At 40.2% G+C, this 19,843-nt stretch overlaps 1 protein-coding gene and 1 long non-coding RNA gene across 2 annotated transcripts in view; one reads left to right on the top strand and one right to left on the bottom strand.

Moving 5' to 3' along the window:
• Positions 1–19,843, top strand: part of SLIT1 (slit guidance ligand 1) — a 247,773-nt gene that overhangs the window by 58,166 nt on the left and 169,764 nt on the right.
• Positions 5,026–6,831, bottom strand: LOC141558564 (uncharacterized). Its single transcript, XR_012487094.1, has 2 exons — positions 6,719–6,831; positions 5,026–5,433 (listed from the first exon to the last, which is right to left on the bottom strand). It is a non-coding gene; the product is annotated as an uncharacterized LOC141558564 (long non-coding RNA).

Here is a 19,843-nt window from a genome sequence, read left to right as displayed (position 1 = left end):
CAAAAAAGTGAAAATATGCCTTGTTTGACACCTAGTTTCCACAGTGCTCCTCTCTCTCCCCCCCTCTCTGTCTCTCTGTCTCTCTTTCTGTCTCTCTGTCTCTCTCTCTGTCTCTCTCTCTGTCTCTCTCTCTCTCTCTCTCTCTCTCTCTCTCTCTCTCTCTCTCTCTCTCTCTCTTTCTCTCTCTCTCTTTCTCTCTCTGTAAGGCATCTTTTATCCCAAGAACATTGCAATTCAGGTTTACTCATTCAAAGCTCAGTGCTCCTCTTTAAGAATATTTTCCAGTTGGCTACAAATGGTATATTTATGTTTGACAGTTTAAGAAAGGGAGTGATCAACTCTTCAGAATTCAGTTTCATTAATGAATTGCAGAATCACACAATAACAAATTTTTATTTCTCTCCATTGCCAGACATAGTTGTTGACATTTATTTTCCAACTATCTATTTATCTAAATTTCCATTTCTATTTCTATCTATCTATTCATCCATCTAGCCATCTATTTATCTATCTACCTACCTGGAGTGTGTTTCACCTATATTTCTCTATCTCTATCTATCCATTAATCCATCTATCTTTCCATTTATCTATCTACCTATTTTTCTTTCTTATCCATTGTTCTATCTATCTGTCTGTCTGTCCATCTATCTATATATCTCCAACCTGTCCAGTGACTTCATCTTTAAATTAAGCCCTACTGTCATTAGCCCAAGAATCTAGGCAGTTAAACAGCTTGCTTTATGGATTAAAATATGCTGGCGGCCTCCTCAACATCCTTCCCTGAAGTCTTTCATCCTATTCATTGTGTACGTATATACGTGTGTGTGTGTGTTTCTTAAACACAGGAAAAACTGGATTAATTTTTACTATGCCTAAGGGAAACATTTGTAACCAAAGATGGCCCCTTCTCATTTTTCTAGAAATGGAAGGCAGGAAGTAGTCATGGCTATTTAAATGGGTTTCTTCAGATTTCCCTCCTGCTTGCTGAACAATCCCTTTTGGGGAATACATCAGGAGCCTGAGCCTCAGCCTATTAGTCAGCAACAAGGAACTTGTCTTCTCTCTAAGAGTCATTTAACAAATATTTATTATCTATTATGTGCCTTGCATTGGGATAAATGGTATTGGAAAATAGAAGGAAGAAGACAGTCCCTCTTTTGTCTTTAAGGCAGTCATTTTCTAGTATAAAATCTCAGAAATTACACAGGTAAATATAATACAAACTGGATTGTGAAAGTATAGTAAGATAGGTAGGTACATGGGAGGTGCTGGGGGAATTCAGAGCTTATGTCCCTTGAGAGACTGATAGGATATTACCAAGCTTAGACTGAACTGTTGAACCATGAATGTCTGGTTTCTACATTAGGACTGGTTCTGCCTTGTTTTTTCCCAGTGGAGGTCAACAATACACACACACACACACAATTTTGGGAGATTTATTCTAAACTGAAAGTCAGATAATTAGAGCAGCTTCCCAACCCATCACTGATGTTCCTTCAGTAAAAATTCTCCTGGTATCCCATCTACTTACTGCCACCTAGTAAGAAATTGATTCTATTATCCCGTTCACTGGAGCTTAGAAGAAATTGCTTCTAATTTTCTAACCAATCACTGCTGGCCAATAAGAAATTATTTTTATTATTCCAACCAATCACCAGTACCTAGTAAGAAATTGCTTTTAGTCTCCCAACCAATTACTGCTGGCCAATATGAAATTGTTTCTGTTATCCCAATCAATCACTGGTGCTGAATAAGTAATTTCTTGTAGTCTCCCAAATAAGCAATGCAACCAAGTAGAAAATTATATCTATTTTCCCAACCAACCACTACTTTACTAGTAAGAAATTACTTCAAGTCTCTTAACCAATCACTTTGTACCAGCTTCAGTTACTTCTCTATTTATCCTCTGTCTCCATATGGCAAACCATTGTGCCATGTGCTTATTATAACTTAGCTCTGTTTCCATTTCTTTCTCATTCCTCCATTAGGGGAGTCCTGTTCTTCTCCATCCCTCCCCTCTCCCATGGGAATTCTCATTGCCTGCTCTCCCCAGGTCAGTGACTGGTAGAGTGAGACATGAATAGAGAGTTGGTATTGTGCAATCAAAAGAACCCTGGACTTTGGGAAGACCTGGGTTCAAGTTTTTTCTGCCAATGACTAGTAGATAACTTTGACCAAACTTTATTTCTCCGAGTTTTACTCAATTGTTTAAAACAAATTGAGGTCCCTTCTGACTCTGCTATGAAATATAAATCTTCATAGTAGACACATAAATACTTATTGGAAGTTGATTGACTGACAGATGCAAATCCACATACACAAATATGTATGTAATATATGTGTTCATCTACTCCAAGGTTTCATTGATACAAGATATTTCTTTTGTCAATGAAGATTTCAACCCCTCTGTACCTTAGCAGAGCATTTTCTTGAGTTGCTATGGCCAAAACAATTCAGTATCTAGTAGCCAGCTCTTTGATGATAAGTCTTTCTAAATCTAAGCTAGGTTGGCCTTCAGACAGCAGGCAGAATATCTATTACTCAGCCCATATTTGAAGCCTTTCCAAGATGGTAGGATCTGCCAGGGCATTGGACTCCCCTGGCACAGCATTCATGCATTTACAGCATTCAACAACCCTGGTGAGGGATGCAGCCATACTATAATAAGGCATCTACCCAGAACTTCAGAGGGGGACATATGCCCATAGACAAAGAAATGAAAAAAGGTGTGTCGGCCTTTTAATGTTAACATAATACGACTTTGCATGATGTCACTGTTTCCTCCCCTTCTTAGGGATGGTAATGGATTTTTGCTGATCTTTTATGCCCTGTCACTTAATCCCCCTAGTAACTGATGGCATAGATTTATGGGGATGCTGGCTGGGACTGGGATACCATCTGTGGCCATAGATCTGAGTGTAACAAATTAGGCCATGTGGTAAATAAACAGCCGATAGCCTTGTGGACACTATGCTTTAACCAACTGACCACTCATTGACCACAGGCATGGGGACTGATTAACACATTTACAGTAAGGTAGTGAAAGGAGCAATAGACTTAGAGTCTGTGGTCTGGCCCTGTCCTTTATTACTCACATGGCCTAAGACAAGCCTCTTAAGTTCTTTGTCAAAAGGAGATAATATTTGCCCTACCTAACTTAAAAGAAATCAAGGAAAGGTACTATTCAAATGGAAGGCATTGTTATTCTAAGAGGCCTCCTGGTGGAGTGGAAAGAGAACTAGGCTTGGAGCCAAGAGAATTATAGGTTTGAGGACCCAGTGAACTAATGTACGGAAAGTTCTTTGTAAACCTTGAACTGCTTTATTATTTTTGACTGGCTCAACTTAAGCAACTCACTTCATTTCCCAGGTTTTTAGTTACTTTGTGCAATGAAAAGATTAAATTAAATTAAATCATAGGATCTGTCAGCCAGCTTTTATTAAATGATAACTATCAGCCAGGCATGAGCAAGGGCTTTGGTATGCAAAAAAAGGCAAAATGGTAGCTTCCCTCAGGGAGCTTACATTCTATTTTTTTTTTTTTTTTCATTTAATAGTATTTTATTTTTTCCTATTACATGTAAAGATGGCTCTCAGCATTAATTTTTGTAAAAGTTTAAGTTTCAAATTTTTCTCCTTTCATCCCTTTACCTCCTCTTTCCCCAAGACAGCAAGCAATCTGATATAGGCTATACACATACAATCATGTTAAACATATTTCTATATTAGCCATGTTGTGAAAGAAGAATCACAAGAAAAGGAAAAAACCATAAGAAAGAAAAATAAAACAAAAAACAAAACTTAAAAAGTGAAAGTGGTATGTTTAAATATATAGACACACATACAGACAACATACATGTATATGTGATTATACATGTATATAGACATATACATCTGAATCATCTGCATATAGTTTGAACCCATGGGAACTACTAGGATCACCAGGTGAGAGATTATGCAGATAAGCGGGTCCAGGACAGAGCTTTGGGGTTTGCTTGCTCTCATAGTAGGCAAGACCTAGATGAAGATTCTGAGCAAAGGAGACTTGAGGAATGGCCAGATATGAAGAAGGAGAAGCAAGAAAGATAGTGTTATTAAAAATAAAAGAAGAATGAGGACTTAAATAGGACTTAAAAATCAAATAAGAATGGTTGAAGAAAAATATAAGCAATCTAAAAAAAATCAAGAAAATTATGGGGAAAAGTCAACCAATTGGAAAAAGAGATCCAAAAACTTAAGGTAGAAAATAACTCCTGAAAACTAAAAGGAGCAGAAAAGATGAGATCAAAGATTAGAGTTTGGCTATAAAGGGAGCAATCTGCTGGAGAAGACAGGAGGGAATGAGCTGAGAGAGACCTCAGAGGTGTTCCAGTCCCTCCTTTTAGAGATGGGGACCAAGTCTTAAAAGGAAGGTTAAATGCCTAGCCCTAGGTTATGCAAGTAGTAAGTATCAGAGGCAATGTTTGATCCTATGGTTCTCAGATTCCAGTAAGCAAGATAGGAAACATGACCTGATTATGACTTATGGTTTAACTGGAATGTCCCTTCTAGCCTTTAAATCTTATAGTTTTAGGACATGTAGACTGACTGAGCCTGTGATATCTTGCCCTAGTCCTGCTTAGTTGGAGCCTTCCTCAATTCCTAGTCTTCCCTCTTATGTTGCTAGCATGATGACCTGTATCTTTCTCTTTGTGAGTCTGATTTTATTTATTCTCCTCCTTTCTGGCCCAGAATCTCTCATTTTTTCCTGGATTTTGCCCACTCCCTCCCTAGTTTGGGTTTTCACTTCTCTTCTGCATCCCTCTGCTTACAGAATTGTCTGTGGTTAGCATGTACAGAATTTCTGTAATTGACATTCATCTACATTTACTCTGATATTTTTGATTTCAAACAAACACTTTTTCTACATCTGTAAAATGGGAACAATAATGTTAGCTTTTCTTTTGAGTATCTTGATAATAGTAGGAGAGGGTTATGATCATTACCGGGGTAGAGTCTGTAGAGTACTAAACTTCATAGTAAAAGGTATTGTAGAAGAATAACTTTATTCAAAATGGAAGCTAGTTGATGCAGCCTAAATGTAGAAGCTTAGAATTTAGGGATGGATGATAGAGATTTTTATTAGGGACAGATGAAACATAGAGATCTAGGAAGGTTCTTAGTCATTTTTCAGCTGTTATTTCAGGGTTTCGGCCTTCATTGTATGAGGGAGAGGAGAGCTAACTTCTAACCAGAAGATTTGCTGATAGGAAATCTATACCTGTGCCCTAACATCATTATGTTAGGATCTGCTGGGCTTGATGCTGATGGATCTCAATGGTTAACCAGGGAGCAATGACAGAATTTTACCACAGGTCTACTATAGGTGGAACATGGTGCTGCAAGTGTCACAAAAATTAGGTGACACTTCTCCCAGGTTCATGAAAGATACAACCTAGAAGGGGAAAAAATACATCACTAGCTATAATACACAATATCTTGAGCTAAATGCGTTTGAGTTACAAAATAGTGCTATGTGAGGTCTAAAGGGGAAGATTATTACTGGCTAAGGAGTTTCAGAAAAGCTTCAGGAAGAGGTAGTCCTGGAATTATGCTCTAAAGAATGGGAAGGAATTCAGACATAACAGGTTTAGCCTTAGAAAAGGACTTGGAATACTTTTTGTGAGCAGAGAATAATCTAATTTGGTTGGAGCATAAAATACATAAAGGAGTTATGAGAACATTAAGGGATGAGGCTGGAGAGATGGTATGGAGCCATATTCATGGAGTACTTTGAATGGATCTTTTTTTTTTTTTTTTTTTTTTTTTTTGTTCCCCATCATGCACTGCCTCGTATTATCTCTATACACAGCCTGTCAATAGATAGAAGTTCTTGTGTCTGGGATTGGGTGCCTTTGATCTTTGTATATTCACCAGTTAGCACAGTCCCACTTAAGGAAAATTTCTTAAGTCGAGATCGCGGAAGGCTTTAAACGTTAGATAGAGGGATTTTTACTTCACCTGGCAGGCAATAGAGAGCCACTTAATTGAATAGATGCATGATGTCGATTTCTTTGTACTAAAAAGTGGTTCTTTTAGACAAGAAAGAATAAGGCTCTTTTTGCAGGCGTAAGGTGAACGTGCAAGAAAGAAGATCAAGTGTTTTGAGACAGCCACAGGAGGGAAAGGAGGAGAGTTTGAAGGGGGCCAAGGGGGAAGGAGGAAGGGAGAAAATCTGAAAGAGGCTTTTGTCCCCATTAAGAGCCAGCTAATAACTCCACAGGTGGGTAAACTGCTTCCTCGCTTGGGAGAGTTAATGCAGCTCAAAAGTTACAGTGGGGTGATGGGGAGCAAAGACCAAATTCACCAAGCAGCTTGAGTTTCCCTCCAGACATTGCCTGCGAGAGCTAAGAGCTCCCGGTGATACCCAGAGCTCCCCAAACTGTATGTGCTTTTCCCAGGGGCCATTATTCCTGGTTGCTAGGTAACGGAGGCCTTCAGGTGTCACCAGGGAGACAGGGGCCTGGGTATTTGGTTTTAGGGCAGGCACAATAAAAGCTACAGAATGAAATGGGCGTCCCCTGGACCTCCTCAGCCATTTGTCAGGCAATTGCCGTCTTCGGTGTCTGTGAAGGAACATAGCTCGGTGTGGGGGGGAGCCGGCGGGGGTGGGAGTGGGCTGAGGGGAAGCTGATGATGGGGTTAGCTAATAGCTGCCCCCTGGAACCGAGCAAACACACCTCTTTGGAGAAAGGAAATAAGGCGGCGAGCTCAGAGCCGGCGGCGCCTCGGTGGGACCAGCCCCGGGCCAGAGGCAATGCCCCTCAGCAGAAACCGCCGCGGTCCCTCGCGTGCTCCTTCTCCGGGTCCCATGCTCCTCCAGCTCCACAGACTAGCCAGAAATTCCATGGTCGGGACGCCCTGTGGCCAAATACCATAGGGGGGATGGTTTAAGAAAATAAAATAAAATCCAATAGCAGACCAAAACCCAGTGATTTCAATGGAATAAAGAATTCCTGGTGGTGAAATGTCTTCTCCCCATGCAGACTGAAAGGTTGCCGGGGCACTGAGAAATTAGACCCTCGCGGTCCCCTCGCTTGAACCCAAATTTGCCTGACTCTGAGGCCAGTCATTTCGCCACAAGTGGCCTGTGCCTTGTACATAGTAGGTGTTTTAGCGAATGTTTGTTGAATTGAACGACAAAGGAGAAAAATAGAGGGCTACATATAGCCCTCTCTAGCACAAGACAAGACAGGTCGGATTTTATCGGAAGGCAGGGGAATTAATGATGCTATTAGGAATAATGCTAATTATCATAGCTTATTATAGACATATATAAAACGAATAATAATATATTGGACTTAATAGTATCTTTTGAAGAATTTGAGATTCATTTACAGGTATAGAACCAAGTTCTCCAGGGCTGAATTATAGAAACACTCATCTAACTTATCTCATAATGGTCAGAAAGAAGTCATGTGACTTTCTAAGAACTTGTTTCCACTACTAAAGATTTAGGTTAAATGACTTTTGAGGTCCTTCCTAATCCTGTATCTATGAGCTTATGACCTAAGTTGGGCCCTAAGAGAGTTTCTTCCTCTTAGTACATTTTGCTTTTCTCTACTCCCTCAGAGTCCCCAGAGCAGTGACTTTTAGAGGGGAAGTACTTTAGAGGATCAGCAGGCTGGTATCTATTGTGTTCTTGTTTCTAAAATCACAAGCCTTCTGCCTTTATTTCTGATACAGTTTGGGGAGTTAGGATGGGGCCATCACTGGTGTTCAAGAAAGCAACATATGTTTTTCTGTGAATTCTGGTGAGTTTCTTTGTGTGGTAGAAAATGGGAGACAAGTAGTGTTCATAGTTCATGGGCTCTTTTTGTCTTGCTCACATGGTCCCAGAACTGAAAAAAACTTGAGAATCACTGAGCTGGGTCTGAGTGTCCAGGGAAACTCACGAAAGCTTCCTGAACATCACTAAATAATGAAAATTCTAAACAAATCTTCACAACCATCCACATTTTCAATGGTTTCATCTACATTCATCAGTGCCTTTTCTCCTCTTCTTTATGATGACTTATGTTTATGCCATAGTTCATAGTTAGAAAGCCATTTACAGCTATAATGTTGCTTGATTATCAAGGACCCTTTAAGGCTATTGAGGGAAGGTAAGTATGGCTATCACTGATTCTCTTGTTTTTAGCCAAACCGGACTGATCTTGACTCTCCGTTTCCCATGTATTTCCAGTGTTCATCCTTCATTCCTTGGATATATTTCTACATCATTACTGTTGCTCAGTACTTTTTTCTTCAAGACTCAGCTCAGGTCCATCTTCTTTCAGCCTGGGCTATCAGGATAGTTCCTAACCCCATAGCTGCTGGTATTCTCCCCTTGCTAAAATTCATTTATTTAGCTGTGAGTGTGCTGTATTCCCTAATAGAATGAGAAAAAAAAACAAGGAGAGATTTTTGGGGGTTTGCATTCCCAGGACTAAGAACAGTACTTTGTACACTAGCAAATTCTTGCTAAGAGAGCCGAGTATTTAACAGGGGAGGAAACTGAGGCTGACATGATTTACTGTGGTTCATGAAAGTAGTAGATGGCAGAGCCACCTTGAGTCCAAGTCTTCAGATTCAAATTCTTCTACTCTTTCCATCACACAAGGATGCCTTTATTTACCCTCTGCCACAAACCCAGTACAAAATATGGAATGTTCTCAGTATTGAAAAATCCATGTAGATGGTACTAGAATGCAGAGATCTGAGGGTTATGAGGAAGATATCAGGCAAAGGATTTAAGCATTTCTAGTTCACATCATTTGTTTCTTCTTAGAGTGGAGCATTAAGTGAGTAAAAAAGTATTGTTTCTTATGGGACACTAGATTAGTAGCTCCTAGTCACCCTCAAGAAAATGTTTTAACTCCTTACTTTAGCATTCTTGACCTTCATAATGTGGCCTAACCTACTTTTTCAGTCTGCTTTCCCTCTTCTGGGAAACGAGGCTAGTGAATGAATTAGAAATGCATTTCTGCTTGTACATTCTGTCCCCCTTTTTTTCCATCTGTGTAAATCTCATCCATCCACCGTTAAAAGTCAAACTTAAGTCTTGCCTCTTCTGCAAAGCTTTTCTTAACTACTCCCACCCACACTGATTTCCCCTTTTTCTAAACATTCTATAGCACCCACTGACTGTATGCCTCCTTTGGTTCTTATGTATTTGTGCCTATTTTTATTAACAGAATCCCATAGTTTCAAAGTTGAAAGAGAACCCAGCATCCATCTGTTCCAACCTATGCACAGAGAAGAATTCCCTTTATAAGACTCCCAATAAGTGGTCATTCAGCCTTTGTTAGTGAGCTTGTGATGTATGTGTCTTATCTTCTCAAATAGAATGCAAATTCCTTCAAGGCAGGAATCTTATCTTTTACTTAAAAAAAAAAAATCCCTTACCGCACTTAGTACAAGGTCTTACTCCTTGGTGCCCAATGAATACTTACTTGTGGGTTTATTGTTTGCTTGTCTTTAGAAGGCTCAGGTAGAGCTGGAAATTGCGTGTAGCTTCAGCATTGCCTTAAAGCCCATAGTTTTTCTAGCTGTCCCTGAGGTCAGTCCTGTCTGTTGAGATCTCCAAGATTGAAGAAGTTTGGCTCTTCCTGTTTTAAGAGATGTCCCTTTTGAGGCTATGGTTAAGTTCCTCTGCTAAAGTCTTCAGTATTGGAAGGGAAAACGGCCACTAGTGATAAGTCCTCAGATTTTAGGATTTCTACTTCTCCCCAGGGACTTCTGTCATCTCTTAAGTTAACCAAGAAACAAACCAAGGGCTTTTTACTAGCTCAGCTATTGAGCCCTTGAAATATGTTTTACCATGCCCCTTCTCAACACATATTCCTTTAAATCTAGCCAGAGGGTAAGATTTTTAGAAAGGTGACAGAATCATTTGTATTAAGTTTATATTATGTGTGTGTGTGTTTGTGTGTTGGGGTTTTATTTAAGACCCAGCCCCAAGGAAAAGCCATTATTTAGACTGGGTAATTTCTAGAGTCCCTTCTAGCTCCAGCATTTTGTGACTCTGTTTCCAAATTCAAGCTTGCCTGGATACTGGATTTTAAATCTTTAATTTTCTAACTGGCCATGGAGCACGTAGTCTTTGTCTAAGCTGCTCTTCCAGTTTCAAGGCTTATAAGCCCTTCTCTGAACTGCTCACCCTAATGCCCCAAGGAGAAGGGACTGAACTGAGGGCAGCATCTCCATTTGAAACCTCTTCCCCTTGGGCATTTGGCAACATCATCTCCCCCCCAAGGAGAGCCTCGACAGTGTTTGGCAGAGGGCCTGTGTTATGGTGTGCCAATTTAGTTCTGCCTGTTTACCCTCTCCCCCTATCAATCTGGGATTGGGAGGCCTCGGTGCTGGAAGAAGGCCCTGTTTGCATTTTCACATCCACCCGTGGCTTTCAGAGCACTGGCTGAATTTGTTTGAATTAGCTGCTTGAATGGCTCTGTGTGTGTATATGTGTGTGCTGAGAATGGGGTGGGGGGAGTGGAGATGGCTGCAGAATTTTAAAAGGGGATTAGGAGCTGCCTAATAGGCTTGAGATGGACAGCTCCACAGAAAATGAAAGGCTGTTATGAGCCTGATCCTCTTTTTGGGGGGCAAAAGGAAGATCCCCTCTCTGGGTGCCTGGTGGGAGAGAGAAGAGAAGGAAATAGGAGGGCAAGAAACTCTTAAGTCCATGATGCCCTCACGCAGCAGGTTACTCTATTGGGCACATTAGGAGTAGGAGACCTTGCCTGCCCTGGGATCCCCTCAAGCCATGAAATTCAATTCAGACTTTTGACCAGGAATGACCAAGTAACCAGAATTGGTGGGATTTATGCTTCTTTGGCACAATTAGTCTCTTGTACGTAGTTTAAGAATTATTTGTTGAACTGAACCAATGGCGTGAACTTAGTAGAATTTTCATTTGTTATATGTCTCTATAACTGAGTCAGGCTACCTATAACCTGTATAGGTATGGATATCCCTGTATATATGCATCCTATAGGTAGTCCTGATAAGTGACACTATTATAAGGTCCTATCCTTAAATGGCATGGGAAGAATTCAAATAAAACATAGTTGGGGATCAGCCCACGACTCTCAGCAAGGTCTGCTTCTCCCATTTGGATCTCATGATCTCCTAGTTATCTGGCTTTGCTTCAGATTTCCAAATGACATCTTTCAAGGTCTAGTCTGGGGTAGCTTATTCTCCAAGAAAAGTCTCAACTTTTTACCTTTTCTCTAGGAGCACAGGATCTATAACATTGTGTTCTAGAGTTAGACCTTAGAAGTCACCCTGTCCAATTCCTCTTGTTTTGTAGGTGAGAAACCCAAGTCTCAGAAAAGTTATGTGTCAAAGTCACATTGGTGGTGAGTGAGAGTCCCACAATGCTTTCTCTCCAAAGACTTTTCAAATCCATGGCTTCCTTTAAGACTCAGCTCAAGCGCTATTTTCTGTGGGAGACATTTCTCAGCTCCTCCGGCTCTCAGTGCCATGCTTTCAAAAATGACCTTCCGTCTACTCTGTACTTAACTTGCAAATGGTGATTTATGTATTTTTGTTGTTTCCTCCACTGAAACGGAAGCACCTTGAAAGCTGGAGATATTTTTGTTTTTTCTTTGTTTTTCTAAGTGCTTGGTACAGTGCCTGGTGCACAGTAGGTACTTAATAAATGCCTTGGTGATTGATATCCGGGTCTTCTAACTTCAAAACCAGCACTGTTCCCACTGTACTACTTACTCTCTCTCTCTCTCTCTCTCTCCAGCTATTTCTTACAAACCCTGAAAAAGCAAATGGAGCCTTTCATGAGGGACTTTATTCGCTTTGTCTTCACATTTTTCCTTCCCTCTCTCCCTCCCTCCACTTCAGTTAAAAAGGGTAGCAGATGCTGACCTTTGACAGTTTAAGCCCTTAAAGGTGGAACCCAAGAAAAAGTAAATATTATCAGAAAAAACAATGTGTCATAAAGGAGGAGGGGGTGCAAATGGATTGTGACTGTAGCTAGGGCTTCACTTTGACCTAAAGTCTCCAAGTCTCCCGGAGACACAGCTATCAAAGAGGCGCCATTTCTCGCTGCCTTTCTTGTCCATGACAATGACTGGTTCCCTCCATCCTTCTTCCACCCATGTCAGCTGCTGTTTCTTATTGCAGGATTTTGTCTGGGGAAAATTTAGTGGGTCTCTCACTCTTAGGAATAGGAAAGATATTATGGAACTGAAAGGGGACCCCAGAGGTGATAGTTTTACCCCTTCATTTCATAGATGAGGAAACAGATGCACCCGGGATCATGGGCTTCTGTGTAGTGTACACTCCCCACCCCCACCCCTTGCCAGACTTCTTACCACATTCCTACTCGAGCCATTTTCATGGCACATAGATTTTTCCTCTCTTTTCTCCTTTATCTTTCCTTCTCTTTAACCTTTAATTTCTCAGACCAAATCACCTTTCTTGGGGCACTACTCCCTTATGAATCACCTTCCTCTATTAAAATGTAACCTTCTTGAGGGCAGTATGACTTGCTTTTTGTATTTTTTATATTTATTTGTTTATTTTATATATTTTTTGTACTTTTATCCCCACCACTTAGGTTAGTATTTAGCACATTGTGAGGGTTTACATACTTTTTCATTAATTCAATAAGCAGCAGACCCTGGATTTGATCCCAATTGTTGAATGTTTGAATTCAGCACTCCTTCTACTATTCTATTGTGCCTCTTGTACTCTTGTTCATCCATTCTTCGTTCAGCAAGCATCTATTATGTACCTACTATGCACCAAGTTCTGTGAGACCCACTTTTCTCATCTGTAATACGAAGGAGAATTAAAATAGAGAATGTTGGAGCAAGGGATTAATAACTTTATCCCTTTATTATTATGGGGAAATGCTCTTGGAAATGTCACCCTCCACTGTTCTCTGTGTCAACTGGGGTTTTGTTTCAGTGTGGACTGTATGTTTTAAACATTGTTGTGTAGCAATGAACGGGATAAAAGGAAGGTCTGCATGCACACATACATGCAAGCACATGAATATCCACAATACACACATAGATTCTGGTCAAATGTGTGCACATATATACCAACATATATACATATGCATATGTACATTGTGTGTATACACAGAGTTTATTAAAAATAAGTTGCAAGTAAGTAAGTGGGAAGCTATAGCAAGAGCTTAAATACTTATCCATAATAATGGGCAAACTAATGTTAAAAGTTCTCTTATACATATTCACTTTTGACCTGAATGCCCAGTGATGGCTAAATTCACATCTGGTTAAAGTTTTGATGCCTCTGTGATACACATATCAAGGTGTATATAAATAGATATCATATGGTTTTCCAGCTGTCTTGTTCTATCTTTCCTCCTCTCAGCTAAACTCCTTGAAAAAGCTTTCCCTACTTAATCCCTCCCTTTTCTCTCCTCACTCTCTTTAAATCCTCTTCATTCTGGCTCTTGACCTTATCATTCAACTAAAAGTACTCTCTCAAAGCTACCAATAATCTCTTACTTATAAAATCTAAAGACCTTTTCTCTCTCTCTCTTTTTTTTTTTGACAGTATATATGCATGAGTAATTTTTTTTATAACATTATCCCTTGTTTTCATTTTTCCAAATTATCCCCCCCTCCCTCTATTCCCTCCCCTAGATGACAGGTAATCCCATACATTTTACATGTGTTACAATATAACAATATATGTGTTACAATATATGTGTGTTAATCCAATTTTCTTGTTGCATGGTACAAGAATTGGATTCCGAAGATATAAGTAACCTGGGTATATAGACAGTAGTGCTAACCATTTACATTCACTTCCCAGTGTTCCTTCTTGGGTGTAGCTGTTTCTGTCCATCATTGATCAAGTGGAAGTGAGTTGGATCTTCTTTATGTTGAAGATTTCCACTTCCATCAGAATACATCTTCATACAGTATTGTTGTTGAAGTGTATAGTGATCTTCTGGTTCTGCTCATTTCACTCAGCATCAATTGATGTAAGTCTCTCCAAGCCTCTCTGTATTTCTTCTGCTGGTCATTTCTTACAGAACAATAATATTCCATAACATTCATATACCATAATTTACCCAACATTCTCCAATTGATGGACATCCATTCATTTTCCAGTTTCTAGCCACTACAAAAAGAGCTGCCACAAACATTTTGGCACATACAGGTCCCTTTCCCCTCCTCAGTATTTCTTTGGGATATAAGCCCAGTAGTAGCACTGCTGGATCAAAGGGTATGCACAGTTTGATAACTTTTTGGGCATAGTTCCAAATTGCTCTCCAGAATGGTTGGATTCTATTAGTGTCCCAGTTTTCCCACAGCCCCTCCAACATTCATCATTATTTGTTCCTGTCATCTTAGCCAATCTGACAGGTGTGTAGTGGTATCTCAGAGTTGTAAAGACCTTTTCTCAATCCTCATCCTCCTTGGGGTTCAGCATCTCACACTGTTGACCACATCCCGTATTATCTCTCTCCTCTCAGTTTCATGACACTTTTCTCTCTTAGTTCTCCTCCTACATGGCCATTCCTTCTCAATCTCCTTTCCTGGATGAATAATTTTTTTTGTGCCCATTTCTCTCAAAGCTCTGTCCTGGGTCCTCTTCTCTTTTTCTCTCCAAACTTTTGTCTGGTGATTTTATTAGCTCTCATGGTTCAGTTATCATCCACAGGCAGATCAATATATCCATCTCCAATGAAGCATCCATTCGATAGCTTTTGGATGTCTTCAACTGGATATAATGTAGGCAGTTAAAACTCAGCATGTCCACAACAGAATTTATTTTCTTTTTCACCAAATTTCTTCTGAACTTCCCCATTTCTGCCAAAAACATTGCCATTCTCTCAAACCTTCATATTACGATTTAGATGTTATCCACTTTAAAATATTCATTTTTAAAATTTTAAGTTCCAAATTCTCTCCCTCTTTTCAATTCCTCCCCATCCCATTGAGAAGATAAACAACAAATGTTGTTCTTGACTTCTTCCTCTCACCCATCTCACATATTCAGTGCCTAAAATATTTCTATCTCTATAATATCTCTTGTATATATTCTCTTCTCTCCACTTATACAACCACTACTTTAGTTCAAGTTTAACTTACAGGATACTTTTCTAAGTCTAAGTTTATGATCTCAGCTGGCACTGGTGTAGATTACCTGGATTATTTTCTGAAGACATGAAGAGGCAACTTTTATCACATAGAATTATCATATTGTTTGAGAGCTGTGGTGTAACCATTTAAATCCATTGTTAGGTTTGAGAGGCATATGGAAAGTCTTTGGAGTTAGAAGATGGATTCAGATCTCATCTCTTGCATTTATTAACTGTCCACTTAATCTCTCTGGGCCTCATTTTTCCCACTGTAAAAGGAACTAGATGACCTCTGAGGTTCCTTTATATTCTAAATTAATGATTCTATGATCCTGTGATCTTTGACAAAGACTCCAAGGAATGTTTTTTTATGGGAAAATATGTTTGTGATATTCTAATATCAAAAGATGTCACACCCAAACATCTATGACTTTGCCATTGTGGTTTGCTCTTGCTGTTCCATCATTTCAGTTGTGTCCAATTCTTCATGTACCCATTTGAATATATATATAATTTTTTTTTTTTTGCAAAGATGCTAGAGTGGTTTGCCATTTCCTTCTTCTAAAGAAACTGGGGCCAACAGAGTTGTAACTTGCCCAGGGTTACATAGCTAATAAGTGTCTGAGGCTGGATTTGAACTCAGAAAGATGAGTCTTCCTGACTTCATACCTAGAGCTCTGACCATTGTACCACCTAGCTGCCTTGTCATTGTGGAGGAGATGTTTTTTATTGTTTCATTGGAAATTGAAAAGCAATACTACAGGACTGACCTTTGATCAGGAATTTAGATGGGATTCTCAGATTCTTTAATTCTCATGGTCCAGAGGATGCTAACAGGGTATAGGGTGGTCCACCCACTTTGGATACATTCCATGATGCTGTACTGACCACAGATGTTTCAGTCTCAAGCTAGGATGCTAACTTGGACTCTTTGGGATCTAAAACCCTTGGCCTATAGATAGCCCATATCCCATCAATCCAGAGTTGATCAGATAAGTTTTAAATGTACTTATTTGGAACTACTGACTGGTACAAGGATTTGTTGTCATAAGAACAAATTGCCCGAAAGCTTCTTGGTTTTTTTTAAATTAATTTTATAATTACAATTTTTTTGACAGTATATATGCATGAGTAATTTTTTTTTATAACATTATCCCTTGTATTCATTTTTCCAAGTTTTCCCCTCCCTCCCTCTACTCCCTCCCCTAGATGACAGGCAATCCCATACATTTTACATATGTTACAATATAACCTAGATACAATATATGTGTGTAAATCCCATTTTGTTGTTGCACGTTAATTATTGGATTCCAAAGGTATAAGTAACCTGGGTAGATAGACTGTAGTGCTAACAATTTGCATTCACTTCCCAGTGTTCCTTCTCCGGGTGTAGTTGTTTCTGTCCATCATTGATCAGCTGGAAGTGAGTTGGATCTTCTTTATGTTGAAGATATCCACTTCCATCAGAATACATCCTCACACAGCATTGTTGTTGATGTGTACAGTGATCTTCTGGTTCTGCTCATTTCACTCAGCATCAGTTCATGCAAGTCTCTCCAAGCTTCCCTGTATTTATCCTGCTGGTCATTTCTTACAGAACAATAATATTCCATAACCTTCATATACCATAATTTACCCAGCCATTCTCCAATTAATGGACAACCATTCATCTTTCAGTTTCTAGCCACTACGAAAAGAGCTGCCACAAACATTTTGGCACATACAGGTCCCTTTCCCTTCTTTAGTATTTCTTTGGGATATAAGCCCAGTAGTAGCACTGCTGGATCAAAGGGTATGCACCGTTTGATAACCAAAAGCTTCTTGTTATGTAAAAAAAATTCTAGGGCAAGGGTAATGTTTAAAAATCTAAGATTGAGCAAACTATTCCATGAGTTCTATCTTAAGACAGCTATTTATTAGAGCAAAGACTACCCCAGCAGATGGTTTGAATAAGGAAATTCCAAATAGAGGCATGTGACTATAGCTCAATCAGATCGTGGCAGACCCCTCTATCCATCCTGCCCATCAGGCATCAGAGCTGCATCTCTGCAATAGATGAGGTGAGCAATCACCCTCCAAGCATTTCATGCTTAGGACTACCTTCCTTGTTTAGGAGGATATCACTTTCCTACTGTCTTCTATATTTAGTTGGGTACTATCTTTCTATTACATTCCTTACTTAGGTGGGTACTACCTTTCTACCACCTTCCTTACTTAGGTGGGTACCACCTTTCTACCACCTTCCTTACTTAGGCGGGTACCACCTTTCTACCACCTTCCTTACTTAGGCGGGTACCACCTTTCTACCACCTTCCTTACTTAGGTGGGTACCACCTTTCTACTACCTTCCTTACTTAGGTGGGTACCACTTTTCTACCATCTTCCTTACTCAGGAAGATACCACCTTTCTACCACCTTCCTTACTTAGGCGGGTACTAGCTTTCTATCACATTCCTTACTTAGGTGGGTACCACCTTTCTACCACATTCCTTACTTAGGTGGGTACCACTTTTCTACTACCTTCCTTATTTAAGTGAGTACCAGTTTTCTATCACATTCCTTACTTAGGCGGGTACCACCTTTCTACCACCTTCCTTACTTAGGTGGGTACCACCTTTCTACCACCTTCCTTACTTAGGCGGGTACCACCTTTCTACCACCTTCCTTACTTAGGCGGATACCACCTTTCTACTACCTTCCTTACTTAGGCGGGTACCACCTTTCTACCACCTTCCTTACTTAGGCGGATACCACCTTTCTACTACCTTCCTTACTTAGGCGGGTACCACTTTTCTACCATCTTCCTTACTCAGGAAGATACCACTTTTCTACCACCTTCCTTACTTAGGCGAGTACCAGTTTTCTATCACATTCCTTACTTAGGCTGGTACCACCTTTCTACCACCTTCCTTACTTAGGCGGGTACCAGCTTTCTATCACATTCCTTACTTAGGTGGGTACCACCTGTCTACCATCTTCCTTACTTAGGTGGGTACCACCTTTCTACCACCTTCCTTACTTAGGTGGGTACCACCTTTCTACTACCTTCCTTACTTAGGTGGGTACCACTTTTCTACCATCTTCCTTACTCAGGAAGATACCACCTTTCTACCACCTTCCTTACTTAGGCGGGTACCAGCTTTCTATCACATTCCTTACTTAGGTGGGTACCACCTGTCTACCATCTTCCTTACTTAGGTGGGTACCACCTTTCTACCACCTTCCTTACTTAGGTGGGTACCACTTTTCTACCATCTTCCTTACTCAGGAAGATACCACCTGTCTACCATCTTCCTTACTTAGGTGGGTACCACCTTTCTACCACATTCCTTACTTAGGTGGGTACCACTTTTCTACTACCTTCCTTACTTAGGTGGGTACCAACTTTCCACCATCTTCCTTACTCAAGAAAATACCACCTTTCTACCACCTTTCTCACTTAGGAAGGTACCACTTTGATTGCCTTACTTGCCTAGGAGGATACCATCTTCCTATTGCCTTCCTTGTTTAGGAAGATACCACCTTCCTACTGTCTACTTTACTTAGGTGGGTACTATTGTCCTTGTTTTGAGGGCTAATGAGATGCTTTGAATAATTCATAATTAATTGCAAGAGCTCTTGTTGAAAGTTTTCACAATCTTCTTTCATTACCCTAGGTGTCAGAACTAAGCAATTCTAAAGGTTATGACAGCGAAAGGTTTTCTTTGATTTCATTTTATCATGATTCAAAAGATATAAGATCATATAAGGGATGTTAGTGGTCATTCCCCCCAGCTCCCTCATTTCACAGACAAGGAAACTTGAGATGTGAGCACAAAATTCCCACTGCCTGGCACATAGGAAGTGCCTAATATATGCTTGTTGATTGGTTTGCACCCAGGAAATACATTTGAGGACTAAACAAGGATGAAGTTTTAGACCCCACAGCATCTAACTAAAACAAAACAAAACACCAGAATGGCTTGCTTTAATGTAACTTTAGTTCCCTCTTAAGCATTATTCCTCTTTGCTTTCAGTGAGGTTGGGGGTGGAATATTTTAAGGAATTGAGAAAGCAGTGGGCACATGGTTTGGACTACTCCTTCTGGCAGGAGCCCACCTCTGTCCAGAGCTGATAGGTTGACCAGTCTTGGGCTCTAATCCTAAGTGAAATCTCTCCCTCTGGCAGAATATGATTGAAGCTGAGATTCATCACAGCCAACCCGTTCTTTCTCTTCCTTTCCAACTCTTGCACAGACAAGAAACCTTAGTCACAATTCCAGCTGGGCATCCTCTGTCTCTTAGCAACCGCCTCCAGCTGGAGGCTCAGGGCTTGCCTTTTTTGGTGCATTACTTTCTGTACATCACACGGGCGCACGCGCGCACACACACACACAATGCAAATTGTTAGCATCAGAGGGAAAGAAATGGGGAGTGTTAACCCCTAGCTCCCTGGAAGGCAGAGGGGTTTGGGAGAGAAGGATAGGTCTGGTGCCATTAAAAGGGCTTGGGTAACTTAAGAAATGGAGTGCAGGAGAATTCTTACTTAGTGGGGACATACTCCTAGCTCTTTGAACAAGGGAAGAGAGACTAGGTCTATCATGTGTGATGTATAATAAGCCACAGCGGGCACATTGTGACTATTGATGGGCACCATGCCAGATAAGAGATGAATAGTTTGAATAATCATGCTGGGCTTACCTTTGCAGTTATAGATATTTTTCCTAGAGTATATACTTTCTGGAATATGATTAGGGGAA

The sequence above is a fragment of the Sminthopsis crassicaudata genome, chromosome 2 (genome assembly GCF_048593235.1).
Source record: "Sminthopsis crassicaudata isolate SCR6 chromosome 2, ASM4859323v1, whole genome shotgun sequence".
NCBI classification, from domain to species: Eukaryota; Metazoa; Chordata; class Mammalia; order Dasyuromorphia; family Dasyuridae; genus Sminthopsis; species Sminthopsis crassicaudata.
The sequence above is the reverse complement of the archived record's forward strand: the minus strand, read 5'-3'. Positions and strand labels throughout refer to the sequence as shown.